Below are 9,111 nucleotides of genomic sequence, written 5' to 3'. Positions count from 1 at the left end.
ACACTTGTTGTAAAGATATATACACACGTCTGTCGATCCTCAATATAAATTATGGAAAGTCTAAGATAGCTTTCACCAACATGTAATTCCAGACCTCCACAAGTACTACAATACTTAATGCATACGCCCTCCACAATTTGTTGGTCAGTCACTTTCCACGAACAAAACAAGACTACAAGTCCAGTCCATTGCAGCCGTGTCACTCGAATACCGTATATCCAGCACTACTTCCTACTCGTACAGTGCGTCAGTTGTCCTTCTTGTCCGTACCGAGTGGTTCTCTTATACAGTGTCACTGGTTGTAGTTGTCTTCCTTCTCGTTCCTTTACAATGTCACCGGCTGCCGCCGTATGATCAACCTTTATAGACATCAACGTCCCCCTCCTCTCAGATGATAAGTCTGGATTGGTGCTTGCCAGCCAATCATGAGTGAACCTCTTGTCAAGACCATGCCCTGAACTTCTCCTTGCTCCCAAGAGATAAACAAACTCTGGGGTTTCTTACATAAGTCAACGAACTTCCCTAATACAACAACAAGATCATCTCATCAGGCTGGGATATATACATGACTCATGGAATTTCCCGACACAAGTGCATCACAACAAACACTGGGGTAGCCACATGACTCATCCAAATTACCAGAGTTATTAAAGCAATGTTTTCCCACTCGTGCAAAACAAATTACTCATACCTACATATGTGGATATCTTCCAGCTTACCAATATAAATGACAAAACATACAAATGATATACCGATAATAATAATAATAATAATAATAATAATAATAATAATAAATCGAATACTGAAAATATCTCTCACTTCTACATACACTTCGAGGGTGTGATACATGTACTATCACAAAGGAAACAAATGCATCACATTTACGGAAATGGAGGCAGCCACGCGAATTAGTCGAAACACCCTGCAGCGGATCGTGCACGGCCATTTACAGTTGAGCAAGGTGTCATCCACGCGGGTACCTAGACTTTTGCTTGCAGATGAAAAGCGAAGGCGTGTGGACGTTTACAGAGAACTTTTGCAACGCCATGATCAAGATCCAGTCGACTTCATGCCTAGGCTTGTGACTGGTGATGAGACATGGCTGCCAGCGCTGCCATTGATCAAATGGGATTCACGGTGCTGCCACACCCACCATACTCTCCCGACTTGGCACCAAGTGATCATCACCTGCTCGAGAACATGAAGAAACCACTGCGTGGTCGCCGTTTTGCAGATTTTGCAGAACTGGACACATCTGTCAAGGCAGCACTCCGAAAAAATGGATTCAGGAAGGTCTGGAGAGACTGACACATCAATGGCAAAAGTGCATACAGTTACAAGGAGATTATGTTGAGAAGGTGGACGTAAGAACTGGTGTGCAGTGTGCTTCATTTGGGTAGAAAACAATGTAGTACATGAGAAATGTTATAGATATTATAATTCACAATCATTTATGTGATGATGTTTAAAGGGGCCTAACATCTAGGTCATCGCTCCCCATTTATGTCTTATTGGCTATAATAGCAGAGACTTTTGTTACTTAGTCCATATCAACGCCGAGCATCGCTAGCGTTCAGTCCTGTTAACTGGTGATTGTCTTCAGGTGGTCATCACCCTGTATCGACAAGGATTGTGAAGATTAGAAAAATATCGTGAAGGAACGATCGCTTGAAGAGGGAGTCATGAAAGGAGGAAGGAGGACCCTCGTTACTGCCCTAATCTCAGCAAGTCGGAAGGAAACGGCCGCTTCCTTCGCACTCCTAGCCCTTTCCTCTCCAAGACCTGTCTATGTCAGTGCGACGTAAAGCACATTGTAAAAAAAAATTATAAATGTGTAGGCCTATGATATTGAAAACCCATAAAATTGATCAGCAATACCATTAGACTGAGTATCGTTTGTGATGCCTTTTGTCTCTTCTGCTACCACTCATTACTGCTGCGTACTGCGTGAGCTAGAGGAGTAGAACAGCCTGCCTAAATACTGGTGTCCAGTAGCATTAACTACTGGTATGGTTCATCTCATATTCATACGTTCATTCTTGCTGCAAATCGGATTTATTTTTTCCATTTACCTCGACCACCAAATGACGGACATGATTATACAGTATTTTTCACAATCTTCCAAACATTTTTGAAGTATTAGTTCTATCTAAACAGTGCATATAACGAGAATTATATAATTTGTAATTTATCTTTTGTGTGCCGATACCGCGCTGTAGGGGTAGCGAGCCTGCCTCTTACCCGGAGGCCCCGGGTTCGATTCCCAGACAAGTGAGTGATTTTTACCTGGATCTGTCATTCCGGTCTAGAAAGTTCAGAATAACGGCTGAGAGGATTCGTCGTGCTGACCACACAACACCTGATAATCTGCAGGCCTTCGAGCTGAGCAGCGGTCGCTTGGTAACCATGGAGTTTGTTTGTTTTGGTTGTATCTTTTACGTCTACTAAAGGAGATATTCGCGAATTTAATGACTTCATTTTAAATTATTACATAGTAAATTTAATTAAGGTAAGACTCGCAACCGTACAATAAACCGACAGGAATTATGAAGTATCAGTAGCCAACAATTCATTCCTTGTAAGTGCATATTTCTTACTAGCTTCATAGTTTGCTGATACTATTTTGCTACAAACCAGGGTCGCGACAATACGTACGTCAACATAATTAAACTCATTCACTATAAAATAATAATAATATTCTGATTCCTTGATACAAATTTGATGCAGGGCACGTTCAACCACATGCTGGTAGTGGTGATTATTTTAAGAGGAATTACAATTGGACATCCATCGTCTATTTACAGTACTCAGAGAGAAAATTCGATGGGGTTCGACATTTCGAAAAATGAGGGTATCGGTCAAAGAAAGACAAGAGCGACGAAGGGCATGAAAATGAAAGTTCCTAGGCCTCAATACCTAACACCGTTGGGGTCTGAAAAGAACAAGAGTTGACCAAGAAGGTCGGATAGGATAAATGAAAGCGAGGAGCCTGGCACAAGTAAGTGGAAGCAATGCCACTATTCAGCTAAGGGCCCCGTGGTCGCCAACCCACGCCCCCAAGTTAAGAGACCTTCGGGCCCCTTTTAGTCGCTTCTTACGACAGGCAGAGGATACCGTGGATGTTATTCTACCGCCCCCACCCAAGGGGGAATTAACCACATGCTCCTTTTAATTTTTCTGGGTTAGAATTGACGACATAAATTGCTTTTTATTTTCTTGAAAATTAGGCTAAATATCTATTCCAATAAAGAATTGGTACCAGATTCGCCCACTTGTTATTTAATAATAAGAATGTTATTTGCTTTACGTCCCACTAACTACTTTTACGGTTTTCGGAGACGCCGATGTGCCGGAATTTAGTCCCGCAGACTTGTTATTTATAAGTCATTTATATTTTGTAAAATATTAGACCCCAAAACCGAGCGAACTGGTCGCACGGGTGGTCAATCAATCAATCAATCAATCAATCAATCAATCAATACTGTCGCCCAGGTGACAGTTTCCCTATCTGTTGTTTTCCTAGCCTTTTCTTAAATGATTGCAAATAAATTGGAAATTTATTGAACATCTTCCTTGGTAAGTTATTCCAATCCCTGACCCCCCTACCTATAAACGAATATTTGCTCCTATGTGTCCTCTTGAATTCCAACTTTATCTTCATATTGTGAGCTTTCCTACTTTTAAAGACTCCACTCAAACTTATTCATCTACTGATGTCATTCCACGTCATCTCTCCGCTGACAGCTCGGAACATACCACTTAGTCGAGCAGCTCGTCTCCTTTCTACCAAGTTTCCCCAGCCCAAACTTTGCAACATTTTTGTAACGCTACTCCTTTTGTCGGAAATCACCAAAAACAAATCGAACTGCTTTTCTTTAGATTTTTTTCAGTTCTTGAATCAAATAATCCTGGTGAGGGTCCCATACAATGGAACCATACTCTAGTTGGGGTCTTAACAGAGACTTATATGACCGAGCTCGATAGCTGCAGTCGCTTAAGTGCGGCCAGTATCCAGTATTCGGGAGATAGTAGGTTCGAACCCCACTGTCGGCAGCCCTGAAAATGGTTTTCCGTAGTTTCCCATTTTCACACCAGGCAAATGTTGGGGCTGTACCTTAATTAAGGCCACGGCCGCTTCCTTCCAACTCCTAGCCCTTTCCCGTCCCATCGTCGCCATAAGACCTATCTGTGTCGGTGCGACGTAAAGCAACTAGCAAAAAAAAAAGAGACTTATATGCCCTCTTCTTTAGGTAAAAGCAAGGACAAATTGACCCCACTATTACACCCTGGGGTGTACAAAATTCCCTGTACTGCGGCAAGGTATACATTGGCCAAACATGCCGGTCCATTGGGAGTCGCATCAAGGAATACCTAAGGAATATCCGTGTCAACCAGCCAGACAAGTCAGTTCAGTTTGGAATGAGCTCTCTTTGCGCGATAGATTATCAGTTGGGTTGTTTGATATTTTTCAAACTTTACTTGATTACAACTGAGACTTCAATATCGGTTACAGAGTGGAGTTCCATATTTACTGAAAAATGAAACCAATTTTAAGTACCTATGGACTACTAAGGGGGTATGGTTCAGCATCTTAGCTGTTAAACCACTGAGGCAGCCGAATAAAACCTATTAAACATTATTTTAATGACCTTATAATAGTGAATAATCCGTTTGTTTATGACATATAATTTGACAATGTATTGAATATTATCTACCTGCTGTAATTCAATTTATATTAGTTATTCGTAGGTTTTGCATTTTATTTGAGGAGGCCCGAATGGTCCGTATCACATTCGTTAAGCAATGTTTGTCCTTAATTGTGAATACCGCACTACAGTCTGTCTCACCATGTTTGAAAGTCGGAGTATGCAATCTTCACGAGGTTTGGTTTCAGTAATGCACTCCCCACATGAACATCTGCACAAAAATTAACGTTGTTCAACGTACATAGTACGGAAGAAATGTAACAAGCCAACATATGATGCTTTTGCTCATTATTAGCAATATAATTTCAGTATTCCTTATTCTTCCCACATGTATATGCAAATATGTTACATATGCCAGACACTGGGAGGCAAGTCACTTGATGGAAGAGTTTGCGGGAAATGACGATCCGTTTGAGCCCAGTAGTTCAGTGTTTGCTGATCCGAAGCACAAGTGTCCAGTTTTCTTGTTTGCTTATTCTAAGTTTATTGTGAATAAAAATAATACATAACGTTTATTATTTATATTTTCTAATTAGTTGAAAGTGCAAACGTCCAACAGAGAAAGTGCCGTAATTGTAAACCACGTGTGAACCAGGCCACTCCGTGATTAAACACAAAAAGAGGAAAACCACTAACGAGTGACGAGACGACATGTGCGTTAAATGTGTTCTCCAAATTTCGTCAAGAAAATTTTGGAAGTACTCTGGATGAAGTAACACGTCCAGTGGCCGATGTAACAGGCATTTACCTTCCTAGGAAAGAATTTAAGGTTCACAGGACACTGGTTACTCCTAAGAAAACTCGTAAAGGGACAAAGCTAAGTGCAAAATACGACAGTTTCACGAAAGACGTTATCTGTAAAAGAAAAAATCACGACTTCTTTTTAAGATATGAAATACCGACTCTTAATAAAATATTAGCTTCAGTTAATAGCGACAATACATTGCCTACATTGTCTCGTGCAACTCTTCGCAGGCTTTTGAAAATTATGAACCTCACTTAAGTGTCTCTGTGGTGTAGTGATTAGCGTGATTAGCTGCCACCTCCGGAGGCCCGGGTTCGATTCCCGGCTCTGCCACGAAATTTGAAAAGTGATACGAGGGCTGGAACGGGGTCCACTCAGCCTCGGGAGGTCAACTGAGTAGAGGTGGGTTCGATTCCCACCTCAGCCATCCTGGAAGTGGTTTTCCGTGGTTTCCCACTTCTCCTCCAGGCGAATGCCGGGATGGTACCTAACTTAAGGCCACGGCCGCTTCCTTCCCTCTTCCTTGCCTATCCCTTCCAATCTTCCCATCCCTCCACAAGGCCCCTGTTCAGCATAGCAGGTGAGGCCGCCTGGGCGAGGTACTGGTCATACTCCCCAGTTGTATCCCCCGACCAAGAGTCTGAAGCTCCAGGACACTGCCCTTGAGGCGGTAGAGGTGGGATCCCTCGCTAAGTCCGAGGGGAAAACCGAACCTGGAGGGTAAACAGATGATGATGATGACTTAAGTGTCTCGAAATGGCCAGTGGGCGCTTATTGAAAATAATGAAATAGTGCTGTGGAGAAATACTTTCGTCAGATTAAGAAATTTCGTGAAGGGGGTAGATCTACTTATTTCCTTGATGAAACGTGGGTAAATGCAGGGCACACTATGAAAATTTGGAAAGATTAAACTATACGATCTAGTAAAGATGGATTTTGTAGGGAATTATCGAGTGGGTTGAAATCTCCCTCGGCAAAGGTAGTAATAATAATTTCGTGTGGCTATTACTAGCCGATTGCAGCCCTTGTAAGGCAGACCCTCCGATGAGGGTGGGCGGCATCTGCCATATGTAGGTAACTGCGTGTTATTGTGGTGGAGGATAGTGTTATGTGTGGTGTGTGAGTTGCAGGGATGTTGGGGACAGCACAAACACCCAGCCCCCGGGCCAATGGAATTAACCAATTAAGGTTAAAATCCCCGACCCGGCCGGGAATCGAACCCGGGACCCTCTGAACCGAAGGCCAGTACGCTGACCATTCAGCCAACGAGTCGGACTCGGCAAAGGTAAATGGCTTATTGTTCTCCACATAGGAAATGAAAACGGTTTGGTGAGGTGAAACAGTCTAAGGAACAGAAGAGAAATGTTTTGGAATAGGTAGTACTTCAGAATACACGTGCTTGCGATTGGTTTCTTCGACTCTCAAACATAGTGAGACAGAGTGTAGATGTGAGTAAGAAAGGTCATTTAAGTCGTGTGTTCGTACTGTTAAAGATTCTTTTTGAAAGTCTTGTGCAATAAAAATAAATGAAAGCTTTTGACGGTTAAAGGAAATAAAAGACCACGCTGCTGTAAACAACAGTGGAGGCTGAAATTCTAAAACCATTGGAAGAAAAGGGTACCTCACTAGCCCGATGCTATGGCCAATGGTATGAAGGTGCAACAAACATGACCGGCCTCTTTAAAGCAAGGTGTGAACATAAACAAAACAAAAACAGCCAATTAAGTTGACTGCGCAGCACATAATTTGAGTGTAGTTTTTCATGACCCTATTACACGTGCACCATTCTTCAATTAAAGTTCAAAGTGGCCGGCACCGCGAAGACACCTCTGGTTCAATTCTCGGCCACTTCAGGAATTGTTACCTAGCTCTGAGCCTTCATGAGAACAACTGAGGAATTATCTGATGGAGAGATAGCTGCCCCGGTCTAGAGGTAGTGGTGATTACTGTTTTAAGAGGAAGTATACTAGGCAACCATCCTCTATATAACACTAATCAGAGAGAAAATGTGGACGGGATCCGACACTTCGAAAAATGAAGATATCGGCCAAAGGAAGAAAAGGGCCACGAAGGACGTGAAAATGAAACACTCCCTAGGCCTCGAGTGCTCTAATACGGTCGGGGTCGGAAAAGAACAAGAGTTGACCAAGGGAGGTCCGATAGGACAGATGAAAGTGAGCAGTCTGGCACAAGTAAGTGGAAGCAATGCCAGGACTCAGCTAAGAGCCCCATGGTCACCAACCCACACTCCCAAGTTAAGAGCTCCTGGGGCCCCTATGAGTCGGCTCTTAGGACAGGCAGGGGATACCATGGGTGTTATTCTACCTCCCCTGCCCACAGGGGGACCCAGTCTAAGAAGCCAAGAATAAACGGGCGAGAGGATTGGTCATGCTGACCACACGTCACTTGGTAATATGCAGGCTTTCGGACTAAACAGGGCTATAGCGTCATGGGGTTTACTTTGGTTTGTACAAAACGGTGGAAAATGCTGTCACTGACTTGTTGTTTATTTAAAAATAATTTGTCCTACTATTTGCGCATCGAGACTAGGGTCTAAGGTGGTGGTGGTGGTGGTGGTGGTGGTGATTGTTTCAAGAGGAAGTACATCTCGGGAACCATCCTCTATTCGAGTCTTAAAGCATGAATATTTGGCTGTTATGAAAACTCTATCTGCAGTAGTGTCAATGGACCCAACAAAGCAGTTTTTAATTTATTTATTGTCATCTTTTTTTGCATTCCTTGGTTTAACAGTCAGCGTAGAGGGCTCCGGATTCAGTTGCCGGTCGGACTATGGATTTTAGTCGCGTTTCGTTAATTCCCTTAGCTCAGAGCCTCGGTGTTAGTGACCGTTTTAACATTTACATGCAGCTTCGGTGGTACATTTACTAAAATTGGAGTGATACAGAGAAGATTAGCATGGCCCCTGTGCAAGGATGAGACTCAAAATCGTGAAGCGTTCCACATTTTTTTTTCGCAAAGCTACTGCAGAAGGTGTCTCACTGTTTGAGCAGGCTGGTCGCAGACAAGAAATTGAAACCCATGAAAAGCGAAAACTATGTCACATACAAGCACACCTTTAGATGTGACCTGTGTGGCCGCGTGTTTCATGCGAACATTGGCTTGATCAGTGACATCTCCACAGAGCCAACAGACTTTAAGAAGAATTGCGGGAGTAAAACGCATTCTCAGAAATGAGGAGCGACCGCCAGCACATTACATGTCAACCAGCAGGTTCGTAACTTCACAAAGTCCTCGCAAAGAAGATCTAATGTCAATCGTCACGGAAATGGTTAGGACGGATTTGTAGAATTAGTCGAAATAGTTTGCTTTTACAATTTGTACCTAGAGGATTTGAACCAAAAAATGTATTATAAACATTCTACATTAAGCCCTATAAGTGTTAGAACTAGAAAACATAATAGTTTAGATATGAAATTACGATTTTTATTGTTTTAATTTTTTCCTCTTTCATGTAAAGATTAAATTAGATTAGATGTGAAATACTGTTCCTTTCTCATTGTAAATTAATATTAGAATAGTTTAGGTATTAGGTTATTAGACTAATTTAGATACGAAATTATGTTTTATCTACTTGTTTCTTGTAAGGATTAGATATGTATTATTATTTATTTCTCAATGTTAATATAATGTTAGAATAGT

General features: G+C 42.2%; 1 non-coding gene across 1 annotated transcript; it reads left to right on the top strand.

Moving 5' to 3' along the window:
• Positions 1 to 8,315: 8,315 nt before the first annotated feature.
• LOC136882505 (U6 spliceosomal RNA) lies at positions 8,316 to 8,419 on the top strand. The gene has a single exon (XR_010861207.2). It is a non-coding gene; the product is annotated as a U6 spliceosomal RNA (small nuclear RNA).
• The last annotated feature ends 692 nt before the right edge of the window (positions 8,420 to 9,111 follow it).

The sequence above is a fragment of the Anabrus simplex genome, chromosome 10 (assembly GCF_040414725.1).
Source record: "Anabrus simplex isolate iqAnaSimp1 chromosome 10, ASM4041472v1, whole genome shotgun sequence".
NCBI classification, from domain to species: domain Eukaryota; kingdom Metazoa; phylum Arthropoda; class Insecta; order Orthoptera; family Tettigoniidae; genus Anabrus; species Anabrus simplex.
Note: the sequence above shows the minus strand (reverse complement) of the source record. Positions and strands in the feature narration are given on the sequence as shown.